Raw genomic sequence first — 13,856 nt, 5'->3', positions numbered from 1 at the left:
GTTTCTGAGGCCAACTGAATGCTGGTGTTTTTGCATTTGCTTGTACCAGGAGTTTTTAGGCCTACCTTTCTTTTTATTTCGTGTTGGAACGTTATATGATATTGCTTTTTTGACGGGGTTCTCAGGATCTCTCCTTTGAACATGGCAATACCAACTGAGTCGGTCGTGTTCAATTTTTTGGGAGATGGTATTTTTAACATGAAGGCTTCCTCGGATCTTTGTACTTCTAATTCTATCAAGCTTTGTTACACCTGCTGTCATGCGAAGCATCTTCATCTTCATCATCTTCATCATAAATGAATTTCATTTAACATTTTTAATTTCTATTATTAAATTAATTAATCCACACTTCGTTTTTTACATTTTTATCAAGTGAACAATAAATTAATTCTTTCATCCTCCTTGCGTCCATGTAGTTTTCAATTTATTCTGTGAAATTTACTCATGTTGTGCGGTTCAAAACGTACGGTATATGGTTAACGAAAGTAAATGAATTGCGCATAAAATGTGCGATATGGTCATTTTATGAGAATTGTGTGTGCTTCAGCACTAGTAGTAGCAAAATGGAACTTGCAGGGTTGCTACAAAGCTCAAAAGTTAGCTGAGCTCAGCTCACAGCTCAGCTCAAATTTTGAGCTATGTACCATAGCTCAGCTCATTTGAGCTGAGCTGAAAGTGAGCTGAGCTGAAGGTTGAGCTGAGCTGTTGGGTGAGCTGAGCTGTTGGGTGAGCTAAGGTAAAGTGAGCTGAGCTGTGATGGGTGAGAGGATACATTGATTTTTATTTGGAAAGTATAATGAAATATGAAGATATTTTAAACTTTTATAAAACACCATAGCTTAAGATGTTTGGTTCTAGTTATTAATGGAATTATTTTAACACATGGGTATTTTTATAAATAAAACAGATAATTTTTCATGATCTTTTCTCTTGGTTTTTTTAATAGTTAATATATTTCTATTTTTTTAGTAAAATGTTTAATTTTTTATCATAAAAAAAAACATCCGGTACAATCCGGTTTTTGACTTTTTTCAAAATTCCAAGAAAATCGCGTTTGAAAGTTGGGGCAAATTTTTTTTTTCGAAAAATCCCCCAATCTTTGAACGCTCCTGGAAGCTAAACCGCTTGAGAGCAATTTTTGGGAGTGATGCCAAATGATAGCTTGTGTCATGGGCCTACGCTTTGCACATTGTCAGATTTTTAAAAAATCGCCTTCCATGTTAAACCGCCACATCATGCCTATTTTTTCAGAATCGTGCCTATTTTTTTTTTTACTTTTAAGTTCTCCCGGTTTGAGAACGCGTGGGCCTACAGGCATGAGAGTTGTACTCAAATGTAGGTTAGAGTCCTCGCTACCTTTTGGCATCAAACAATTTTTTTTTTCATTTTCTTCAAAATTCCGAGATATAGGCGTTGGAAGTTGGGGCGCTCACTTTCAGCTCAGCTCAAATGAGCTAAGCTATGGTACCTAGGGAGCTGAGCTAAAATGTGAGCATTTTGCAACCCTGGCAACTTGCCACATGGAAATTACAACATGCAACTTGCCACATGCAACTTGCCACACGCAACTTGCCACATACAACTTGCCACATGCAACTTGCCACATGCAACTTGAAACATACAACTTGCCACATGCAACTTGCCACATTACCCATGTAACTTGCAACGTGTTGTGTGTTTTATGTTTGCCGTACTGCGGCGTACTGCATTTTTAAATACTAAAGTACTGCCTACTATAAAGGTGAAACGACAGCCCTGCTACCCAGGGTGATCGCGTCATAATCCCTTTGACATTCTTGTCAAAAAGTAAATTTTCATACCCACCCTCCCATAAGAAGTATAACTTCAAAAACAAAACCGACTTCCATAGATTAATGGTTTTTTTAATAATTCCTATGGCCAGAAATGAAATAAACTGCAGCTACCAGCTTTCCAATACAAAAAGAATTATCAAAATTCGTTCACTCAGTCCAAAGTTATGAGGTAACTTCCTTTTTGGAAGTCGGCAAAAAACACTTGTTTTTCAGCCAAGGTGTATGATATTTTTAATAGAGCTTAAGGTTAAAATACACATCAGATTTTAAGGAGATTCTCTTCTATCCAATCAATTTTCCAAGGAATATTGATATTTAGTACAAACAAATTCCTCTTTTTTTTCATCATAAAGTCCAAGCTACACAAAAGCCCTGACCTTGACTCATACCTACATATTTTGTAATTGTTAAACTGCATCATTGAATCTCGAACACAATTTCCATTCTCTTCAATATTGACAAATAAAATTCGTGGACAAAACATATACACTTCAATGAGTGGAGAGCGTAAATTAAATTTACCAATTCAAGCAGAGAAAAGACAACAATACAAAAAAAAAAAACAAATAAAGTAAAAATACAAACAAAATCCCACTTCTGATCAATTTGTCATCACACAATGTTTTTGCATATTTGCGTTTGTTCTCATACACCAACATTGTATATTCAATCGTTAACGGACAAAACAATAAAAATCAATAAAATAGATGTCAATACTGGTTCCCCAAACACCAAAAATATTGTTACCAAATTGTGTCCATCAAAAAAAAAAAAAAAAAAAAAAACTCAAATTCACACTGAGAGGAAGCCAAGCAATTTTTTTTTTCTGCCAACTCATCCATTCATCCATTTTTTTTTATTGTTTTGTCAGAATAAAATGAAAATTTATAAAAAAAAATCAAATTAATTTTATTTAATTAATTTTAAGTGAACCTCAACATGTGCATTGTTTGTGTGTGTGCTTGCTTATTTAAGAGAAAAATTAAATAAAATACGCTCCCTCGAGCAAAATAAATTCTGTAAACAAAAATTTCAACAAAAATAAAAAGACTGACTAAACAGAAAAAAAAACTGTCTTCTCATTTCGAAAGGTGGCCAAACGAACTGACAATGACAAACAACGTTTGATATCAATTGAAATGGCAAGCACGTATCACTTGGTTAGCCCACCTTCACGATACCGACCATCTCTTTCCACTATAATCCAAACCATTTCCATGCTAGTCCCAAAGTAAGGAGTAATATAGAAAGCAGCAGGACGTATACCAGCATCCTTAAAAGAGGGATAGCAAATCTTTTAATGTAATATGTCCTTTCCCGTTGTCTCGTAATTTAGCCCCTAGAGCGAAGATGTGCTTATTCTTGTGTGCGGACAGTTTGCTTCTTTTTTTTTTTGTCGTCCTCGTCGTCGTCGTCTTCCACCCTTGTCATGAAAAAGACACACATACGTGGTGTACCCCGGTGAAAGCTCCACGTCAAGCCGAATGTCACTCAGACTTCTCGCTAGAGGTGGAATCACATCCACACACATAGAGAGACTACAATACCTTCCTAGAAAAAAAAAAACAGGATACAAAAAAACTTACAGTAACCCCCTCCTTTTAAGCGTGACAAGCATATACATATTTCCACTACGTCCGGCCACATCCATCAACTAGTCTATAAATATATGAGCTTCTAGAGAGAGAGAGAGAGTTGGAAATTAGATTGAAATTGATACCTGTCCCGGGCATGGGTATGTCCTCATTGTCACTGACTTTGTCAACGACGAGAACGAAAAAAGGATGTTTTCAAAGGAATGTACCCATTGAAGAAAATCGACACGAATCCTCGAAAGATTCATGGCATTTGTGTGAACTGTAAATAACTTAAGTGTGACATTGCCAAAGCCAGTTGTTCTCAGCCAGAGAATGAGAGAAGGTAGGTATACCGGAAGTTATCCTAGGGAAAAACACTATGATCAAATACGAATCGCATCTCTATATAAGCCACTTATACACTCCCCAAACCAATCAAGTAAACATTTGAAAGCTCCCATAGCACATCAGCGCATATATATATCTACCTTCCCTCTGCTGAATTTGCAAATCCTTACAATTTTTCTAACCTTTCCACTCTATGTGTCCTATATTGGGAGTCCTGTGTGCCACTACTTTCTAATGCTTTATTAAAATTTATAGCCCCGCACTGCCTTCATGAATACATAATGGACCAAAAAGAATCGCGGACTATGTTTTTTCATATAGGCCTTACCGCAAGTCACCAACGTACTCTATATTTAAATATGTATGTGTAGGTGTGTAGGGAAGGTAGGATAGAGAGGTTTATGAAAATATATAGAACAAGGGCGTTTGAGATATAAAGCTAATTTTTTTTCTACTTCACCCACGCACCATCTCTATCAACCAACACCAACGTATAAAGTTCATTTTAATTTCAGCAATTTCTGGATTAGGTGCTATCTTTTATATCCTCTATTGAATGCTCTCCCTTCCATTATCATTGATGTTATTCATATCTTCGCTTAAGCTTGAAAAAAAATTGGGAGCAAAAAAAAAACTAATAATATTTTATCATCCACTGTCCATTTGGGGCCCAAAATGGAAATGAAACGAGGAAAAAATGTGAAACAGGAACTCTATTAGGTGTCGCAGATTTTTGCTGGTTGATCGGAGGTATTTTTTTTTTTTGGTTTTGAAGGCAAACTCCTTTTAACATGGGCTCTCCACTCCAATTTTTAATGCAAAATATAAAAAAAATGTCGCCTAAGAAGTTTTAAAGAAGAAAAGCAGATAAAAATTTAGAGGATAGTTCTTTGCACTTAGTTACGTAACGTTACGTAAAAACGTAACGTAATGTAACGTAACTCAACGTTAAGTAAACCAAAGTAACGTAACTAGACGAAACGGAAGATAACCGTGACGGATATCAACATCTTCCTGAGTACAAGTATAACCGTCATGTTTAAGAACGCTCTCCAGGTTATCAAGTCAGAACCAAACGCCTTGAAGAAAGTTAATATATTTGTTAGAAATGGGCCTTCTACGCCAAAAAAAACGTCACAATCACAATCATATAAGGTCACTATTGAATGCTTTCTTGATAATATTGAAAAATCATTTGACGGCTATGTGAAGTTGACTACCCCAAAATGCCAATTTTTTTTCAAACCTGCCTGGTTCGATTGCCCAAGGTTAGCTCATGATAGCTCAAGATTTTTTTTTTGGCTAGCCCACCCTTAATTCTAAAAATTATAACAAATTTATTTTTTTTTTTTTTTTTCAAAAATCACAAAAAATATTTTTTTTTTATTCAGTGTAAAAATTGCTAGTTTTGCACTTTGGTTCGTTTGCCCAAGGTTAACCTAGGATAGCCCATTTTTTGGTTTAAATATTATAGAAAAATCAGTTTTTATTCAATTCACAAAAAAAAAAAAAAAATAGTACGCATACACCACAGTGACCTTTTCAATTTATAATTTAGAAAAAAGTAAATCCACTGGTGTAGGCACTGCGCCTCAGATATTTTTTATTTGGCTTAGAATTCTAGCTTGATTGTATGGAGTCCATGAAAAATCCTGTTAAAAAGCTTAGGTTGATTTATTTCACATAATACAAATATTTTTTCAAGTGTAAAAATTATTGATTTTTTTGGTTTTCTATATAAGCACTAATTAATTACATCTTTTTTTTACGTTAGCCCACCCTTAGTTCAAAAATTATGACAATAAAACTTTTTTTCAAATTACCTATATCTTAAAAATTAAAATTTGTTTTTTTGAGTGTAAAAATGGAAATTTCAGCAAATTACATCACTTTTTTTTCGCTAACAAACAAACAACAAACAAATTTTACTTCTATGTATTTTGAAAGAAGAGTTTGCGCTAAAATTTTTGAACAAAAAAGAGAAATGTGTAGAAAGGATAATTTTTACACTGACAAAAAAAAACACTACTTCATAAAAAAGCTTAAAATACATGAAACATGTGGAAGGTAGTATAAATAGCAACGTACCACCTAAATTTTCTTTGCGGCAAGTTGTTCTTGAGAGTAAGATATTTCCAAAATAGCGGAACCCTTCATGACCAAAAATAAGTTCCCTCGGACCTTTTAAATTACTTATTATATAAGGTCCAAAAGTCTCGGAAAACCTTAACGCTGTGGAAAGTTGAGTCCATAATTCAGGAAAATTTTCACGAAAAATGCACAAAAGTTGTTGGCCGTTTACAAAAATATACATTTATTAAAATACTCAAATAAAAATATTTTTTAAGTTGAAGTTTAAAACAAGTTTCTAAACATTTTTTCTTCCATTTTAGATCCAATACGTTATCCTTTCGAAAATTTCATAGCTTGAATAAAAACAAAATACAAAAAAAAAATCGATCTTGTTCAGTATGCATACCTACGAAACTAAACCCCAGCTAAGCTAAGGCCCATCCGAATCACAAATTCAAAAGGGTATGTCGGAGGACAAGTCAAATAATAATAACTGTCAGCGAAAAGGTTTGTTATACACAAATTGTAACCAACCTATCCTCCACTGTCATTGGCATAGCTCCTATTTCACCTGTGCATGTTATGGCGAGGTTTTTAAAAAAATTGTATAAAAAAAAAGTCAAAACAAAAAAAAAAAAAAATGAAAAAAAAATTGGCAAAGTTTTCGATTCAATTTGTTTTAAAGGTACTTTTGTCATAGAAGCGGTCGGTTGGGGGAGACGATTGGTAGAAGAGGTGATATGGCGGCGACGACGGGTATTTTTGTCGTCATAGCCGGTTGGCTTTGCACTCAGCCATGATGGCGACGGAACTTTTGTTCATCATCGTCAAAAAAAACTCACCCACATTCATGTGTACATACACGAGCAAAAGTAGGATACCTGTCTACAAAAAGCGAAACATGTTGACTGCTTCTTTTTCGACCATCAGTTATATAGAGGGTAAAAGTTGAATTTGAACTTTTTTTTTTGTAGATATATATGTATTTTTTATTATTATTTTTCAAGGAGAGTTGGCCGGATGGAAAATATTTTTCTTTTTTTGTTGCCAAGCTTATTGGGTTACCTTTTTATTGGGTTACCTACCTGTTGGATGATAATCTTAAGAACTGTGAGTAGGTATTTTTTTTTTTCTGTTGATTCTGTTGTTTGCTGTTGCCTTTGTGTTTTTTTTTTTTTTTTTTTTTTTTTGTATGCCAACCTACGAATATCCTGGTCCAATTTATGGGAGAGTGATTCAAAACGACTTAGATGAGGATGTTTGAGAGGATCTACTTTTACCTACCTACGTTTATTTTTTTTTTCTTTGCTTTTCTTTGTATATTTGCTTTTAGTTATTTATTAGTAGCTTAAAAAATATATATATTTAGATATTATATAAAATTTTTAGCTTTGTGAGGAAATAAGTGTTTTATCAGCATAAGAATGTCGACTTTGAAAGAAAAATTTATAATTTATAAGTTATATTGAGGATATGTTTGGATGGTGAGTAAAAGCAAGTAAATTCTTTCTTTAAGAGTTTTTTTTTAACACCTTTCAACGATAATCTTTCATTTTGACGATGATAAATATACTCTTCAAAAAAGGACTATGTAAGAGTAAGTAAACGTGCTTAGGCTATAAATTTTTTTTTTTTTGTGATGATAAAAGCCTTTAATGGATTTATCCAAATTGTTGGTAATGTTTGTTTTTGAATTCTTTAAATATTTTGATGGTTTTTCATTGAAATTTATTAGAAAACGAACTTTTTTGATTGGGTGATGAGTAATTTGAAAAATATTTTCATGTACTTTACAAATATGTTGATGTTTATAAGCCGCTGCTTAGTAATTAAAGCTACTTTGAAATACTTTTACTCTATTGAAAATGTAGTTCAAAGTAGTTTTAAGTACTAAGGAGTAGATACATTTTCCAAAAGTGTTGAAATACTCCTTAATATTTCGCTAACACTGCCAGCTTAATTTTTTTTTTTATAAAAATTATAAAAAATTAATTAAATTTAAAAAATGTAAGAATTTGCATTACAAAATACGAAAACTACATCTTAAATGGTTTTGATCTCCAAAGAAAGTGTTACATTTGATTCCTTTTCTAACAAAGAATTTTCATGACATTTTTAAAATCGTTAGGTACAGGAATTAAAAAAAAAATTTATATAAAAAAATATTAGGCCTACAAAAAAAAAATCAAAACTCAGGAAAAAAAAGTTCAAAACAAAAATTCAATACATAGCTATTTGAAAAAAGTATTGTTGAAATGTTTTTGAAAATTTCAACATATAGAAACTTTGATATACAAAACATTTCGTGAAAATCGGTTGAGTTATTTACGAGTATGAGAGAAGTCAGGAAAAAGGTTCTAAAACAGGTATAAAGGTGACTGATATTACTGATATTACTAAAGTTCGTTTAAGGGTCCAATTAAATCAATTGAAATAAACTTTTAGAAAATTTAAGTGTTGAAACTCTTGACTTCATATACCTCTTATAAACCATTTAATGAATTAAAAATTATCACAAAGATCCTATTTACTAGATTTTTGATGATGCTTTTATGTTTCTTGAAATAAACCAAAAATATACAAAATTATTACTATGGTACTTACTTTTCAAAAATGGTTGCAACTTTAAACCATTAATAATGTGAATGTATCTGAAAAAAAAAGAAACAAACGTTAGTATATACTTTTAAATTTAAAAAAAATTGTTACATTTGTTAAATTAATTAAATGAAGTGAATTTTTTTTTTCTTCCTTTGCGGTTAAACTTTATGTCAAAAGAGGCTTCTCTAAAATTGCGAGTGTAATCAAATAAGAACATTTTGTTTTAACAATTAACCTTACTTGAATATCGCACCTTATCAGAATAAGATCATTTCAGACTTAGTTTTTTTTGCCTTTTCTATGTTACGATAAATCTCAAATATGTACTTAATTTTGTTGCATCTTTAGTTTAACTCTGGATTCGACAGGTATACCCCAGCCTAAGGCAAAAATTTGATTTTATTTTTTCTGAGTCTATTTCAGCGTTTTAAAGGCATCAATTTGCAAATCTTTGAATAACTGTTATTTTTTTTAACACCCCTTCAAATGTTTTTTTTTGTCCAAAAATATTTTTGTTTTCCATTTTCAAATACATAATTACCTACTAGACCTCTGATTTTGCATATTTGCATATTTTTGAAGAATTAAGATAAGTAAATTCGTTTCATTGAAAATAAAGTTGAAAGCGATGAGCATATTTTTTTTTTTTTTTTTGCATATTTGCATGAAATGCATAATATATGCAAAAATTATGCAAAATATTTAAAAATTTCCTATGTCAAATAACTTATAGCGTAAGCGATACAGTTATTGACACCCATAAGGAATTTTTCAGTTCACACAGCTGGCAAATATAATTGGTATGGATATGTGAAACTCTTAGTACATTTTTAAATACCTAACTCAATTGTTTTTCATTATATTTGTATTAAAATCGGTTAAGAGATTCGTGATATTGTTAAATTTTGATTTTTCTAAAACTCTACCAAAATATATAATAATTGACACTCTTGTACAGCTATTGACATCAAATATTTATACAATTATCGACATACTTGTACAATTATTGACACCACATATTTATACAATTATTGACATATCTTCAAACAGACAGTTGGAAATACAAATTACGATTTTTTTGTTGAGGCTGATTTAAGTCATTTTCTTAAACCTTTACGTGGCATCCTTTGAAGGGTGTCGGCTCAAAAATGCCTTAAACTAGCCGTTCGCCTGTTTTGTGGCCCAAATGGATTTTCCTTTTTGTCTTCTTCAAGAAAACCCTTGACGGCATGAAGTACATCCTCTCCCAAATAACATTTCAGCTTCGATAAAGGTATTACCGAAGATACATTTCAGCTTTTGTTAAACTTTAGTTAGGTTGTTGGGCATGGAAAAGGGCAACGGTATACAAGTTAGACCCTTTATAACAATGTACTTATAAAGTCTAAAAGAATCATAAACGAAGCTTTACCGAAGCTCTATCGAAGCTTTTAGATTTGACAGATAGTTTATAAATTGACTAACCAAGCTTATCCGAAAAACAAGCTTTCTTCGATTAAGTTTCTTTAGGAATATTCAAACAACTTACTACCCGACTAACAAATTTGCTCCTATAAAGCTTTACAGGTGTTAATGTAGCTCCTGTAAAGCTTTATAGAAGCTTTATAGAAGCAAGCTCAATACAAGCTGTGACAAAAGTGGTACCTGCGAGATTTCAATTGTCAGAAGCTGTTGTGTTAGTTGAGTAGATCGAGGAATATTAAAAAGTTTGGCTGCAGCCTTTTTGGACATCTTTTGTATCCTCACACACAATAGCGTTTTTCGAGGTCCGTTTTGGTGTATTTCCTAGTACATTTAGGCATTTTTCCAGCTTAGTAGTCATTTAAAAGAGTTATCTAATTATTGACACTCTTTATAAGTACAACTGTAGACACAGTGTCAACGTTTGTACTCCAATACAAGACAGTTATTGACACAGGGGTGTCAATTATAGAAAATGTTAAAATCTTAAGACAGTAGTTGACACCCCATTTTATTAAATATATAATAAGAAAAAAACAATAAAAAAAAATTAAATCCCTCTCCAGGACATTAAATTTCATATATTATAAACTTTTATGATCATACTTTTACTAAGTACAACATAATTATCGACTTACATGTTAAGACTCCTTAACGAAATAGACACTTTTTTACCAAAAAAACACACTCTCGTAACAGTGATGTTTACGTTTCAAAATTTAAAACAAAATTGAGTAGCTACCTCCCAACAAAAAACAAAGAGTGAGAGAATAAGAAAGAGCGAAGAAATTAAAAAAACGGTTTATATAATTCGTTGCGATTTTTTCCTATAAAACGTTCTTTACGAAGAGGGTGTCAATAACTATATTGAAATTTTGCAGTGTCAATAATTGTATCACTTACGCTATTTAAATTTTATTACGTAAAATTTTGTTAGTGCAACCTTTAGCGCTAATTAAGTGCTGATATAAGGTTAGCAGAGCAATTTTGCAGAAAAGGCCCAAAACTCTTAGCATAAATATCGGGTTTGGCATTGTTTTCGTTATTTTGGAAAAAAATATTTTAAAATTATGTTGAATTATTAAATCCTTTATTAATATTAATTAACTGCCTCATTTTCCTACGTTTCCAATATTTTTTTTTTTCAAGATCTCAGAAAATGGTGACTTGATTTAAATAATTCGAGCACTTAATTATTCAAGACGATTTTTACTTGCTCTATAGGGCAAGTATTGGTTTCGTGTAGAAAAAAAAATTTGAGGTTTTAATCAAAACCAACATTACGATGATGGAGAAGATCAAAAAAGTGATTTTCGTCATGCCGTCCGTCGGTCTGTGCGTGTGTGCGTCTGTGCGTCCATCTGTACATCGAGCTAGGGCCTAAACGAATGGATGGATTTGCTTGAAACTTGGTACAGATGCTTTTTAGGTTATTCCCTAGGACCGTTTTTTTATTTTTTTAATATCTCCTTTTTAACGCATATCTCCCATATAACGTTTTCGAGGTATTGCAACTTTCTCGAAAACGGCTCTAACGATTTTGATTAAATTTGGTATACGTAATAGACTTATTGATTCTAACAAAACTGCGTTTTTAGTTTTTCTCACAAAATGCGGAGAACGGAAATATGGCGTTGCCGTTTTTCAAAAATTGGCATGTTTTTTAAGTTCATATATTTCATCAAAGCATAAGTCAATTTTAGTAAAAATTTACAGACATCATTTTGAAGTATAAAATGTAAAAAAAAATATGTTTTAAAACATTTTTGAAAAAAAAAATTTTAATTAATTTTTAAACTTTCGATTTTTTTTTTTTTATTTTTTTTTTCTCGACACTAAATAAAATCTTAAATTTCCAATAGACATTTAAGATAAAGATACTGTGAACTACAAGAGCAAGTACGTGCAACCCAGTCGTGCATTTTATTTTTTTAATTTTGATATTTTTGAGAAAAATAAAATTCAAGATACTAGAACATTTTGTTCTGTAGATGAGGAAATGAGAAAAATTTATTTTAGTATTTATGAAATTCGTCAGAAAATGGAGTACTTACATAAATAAAATTAACGCAATAACGTATTATTTAAAATAACTTCAAAAAATATTATTTTTTTTCGAAAATGACAAAAAAAATTTTTTTTTAATTCGTAATTGAAAACTAAAATCTATCTTATATAACCACTTTGTGACATTTTCTTGTTATTGTTATTTTTTCAAAAGTGGTTGAGCCATTAATTTAATTTTGAAATACTTTACTACCAGTTAATTAGACTAAAAGATAAAATAACAAAACTTATATTCTGCTCACTTTGCCCTGTTTACTTGAGGGACATAGAAAAAATATGCTTTCAACCTCACAAGAAGTAACTGCGGCATATTTATATTTATTAACTTAAAATAAAAAAAAAAAAAAGATTTCCGCATTTAAAATGGGAACTTCTATTTGGCCTTATTTAAAAAAAAAAATATTGTCTCAAGATTAATTTTATCATAGACGCAAATGTTCAGCATTGAGATTTAACTAAAATAAACAACGTGTTAGCATTTACCTTAAATAAACACTTATTTTTAAAAGATCAATAAAATTTTTCGATAAAATTTTGCATAGATACTCCGCATATTTTTGCATATATTTTGCATATTTTCGATATGCATTAAAATTTTTTGTACCTACTTGAATGATAAAACGTCTAAAGAAAAAGTTTGGTATCAATATGATGAAAAATAAGAAAGTATGCAAAATCCGAGGTCTAATAAATTACTATTTTTACTTGCGATATAGGTATACTATATATCAAGTTATGCATTCGTACAAAAAAAAAGTTGAGATAACATTTTTCCATGACATTACGATGGTAGACAATGCCAAAAAAGTGGGTCCCGGAAGTCCGTCTGTCTGTCTGTCAGTCTGTCTGTCAGTCTGTCTGTCTGTATAAGGAGCTACAGCCTAAACGGATGGACCGATTAATGTCAAACTTGGTATGTAGCGTTATTCTGCGACTCTCCAGAGGGGTTTTTGGAATTAATTTTTTTGGACCAAAAATAACGGTACTTGTCATATACCGATTTTAGTAAAATTGAAATATCTCGAAAACGGCTCTAAAGATTTTGTTTAAAAAATTCAAATGTTAGTTTTAAGCTAAGGTATATCTTTCAATGAAAAAATTTTTTTTTGAAAATCATTATTAACGGTACCTGCCATAGAACCGTTTTTTTCAAATCCGATTATCTCCGAAACTGCTAATTCGATTTCAACGAAACTTTTTGTGGAGAAGCATTTATATAATTTAAATATAAGCCAATAATAAAATTTTGAAGAAAATAATTTTTGGATTTTTAAAAAAATTTTGAAAATTTTTTTTTTGAAAAATCAAATTTTCGAAAACGGGACATTGAACTTTTTTGAAATTTTGTTTTTAGATGTTGATTAGTGATTTCTACCAAATGGCATACCAATTTTATTTTAAAACTTTTTTTCCAAAAAAATATTTATAAAAAATTAGTTTTTTAAAAAACTCTAACGATTTTCTAAAAATGCATGTTAATATATCAATCAAAACTGCATACCTACTTGTTTTGGAGGGCAATTTAATTTCAGATTTTATTTTATTTTTTAAAAAAACGAATTTTGTTTTTTTTTTTCCAAATTTCTATATAAAAAGTCTTAAAAATTTATGCAACTTGAAAGTGGTCATCAAAATGTTTATCTTTCCGCAAAAAGTTGGAAAATCTGGACATTTTTGAGGCCCAAGGTTAATAAAACTGGACTTTTTTTGGAGGTAACTTAACACAGCTAGATACAGAGACTATTAAAAAAAATCACTATACCTGATAATAATGTCTCCGAAGAAATTTGAACATAAAATTTTGTTTAACTTAGTGGTATAGAATTTTTTAACACAAACATTTGTTGGCCTTAACTGTTTTAAGTATCTGCATACAAAGAATTAAATTCTTTTGTTTCAGTTTTTTTTTTTTAAG

At 30.9% G+C, this 13,856-nt stretch overlaps 1 protein-coding gene across 2 annotated transcripts in view; it reads right to left on the bottom strand.

Moving 5' to 3' along the window:
- LOC129911426 (furin-like protease 2) overlaps positions 1–8,465 on the bottom strand; it is a 280,911-nt gene extending 272,446 nt beyond the window's left edge. For both annotated transcript variants that reach the window (XM_055989229.1, XM_055989230.1), the window contains exon 1: positions 8,417–8,465. The gene's annotated coding sequence lies outside the window, so the exon portion shown is untranslated. The remainder of the gene's footprint in view (positions 1–8,416) is intronic.
- Between the last annotated feature and the right edge of the window lie 5,391 nt (positions 8,466–13,856).

This window comes from Episyrphus balteatus, chromosome 2 (assembly GCF_945859705.1).
Source record: "Episyrphus balteatus chromosome 2, idEpiBalt1.1, whole genome shotgun sequence".
In the NCBI taxonomy this organism is placed as follows: Eukaryota; Metazoa; Arthropoda; class Insecta; order Diptera; family Syrphidae; genus Episyrphus; species Episyrphus balteatus.
Note: the sequence above shows the minus strand (reverse complement) of the source record. Positions and strands in the feature narration are given on the sequence as shown.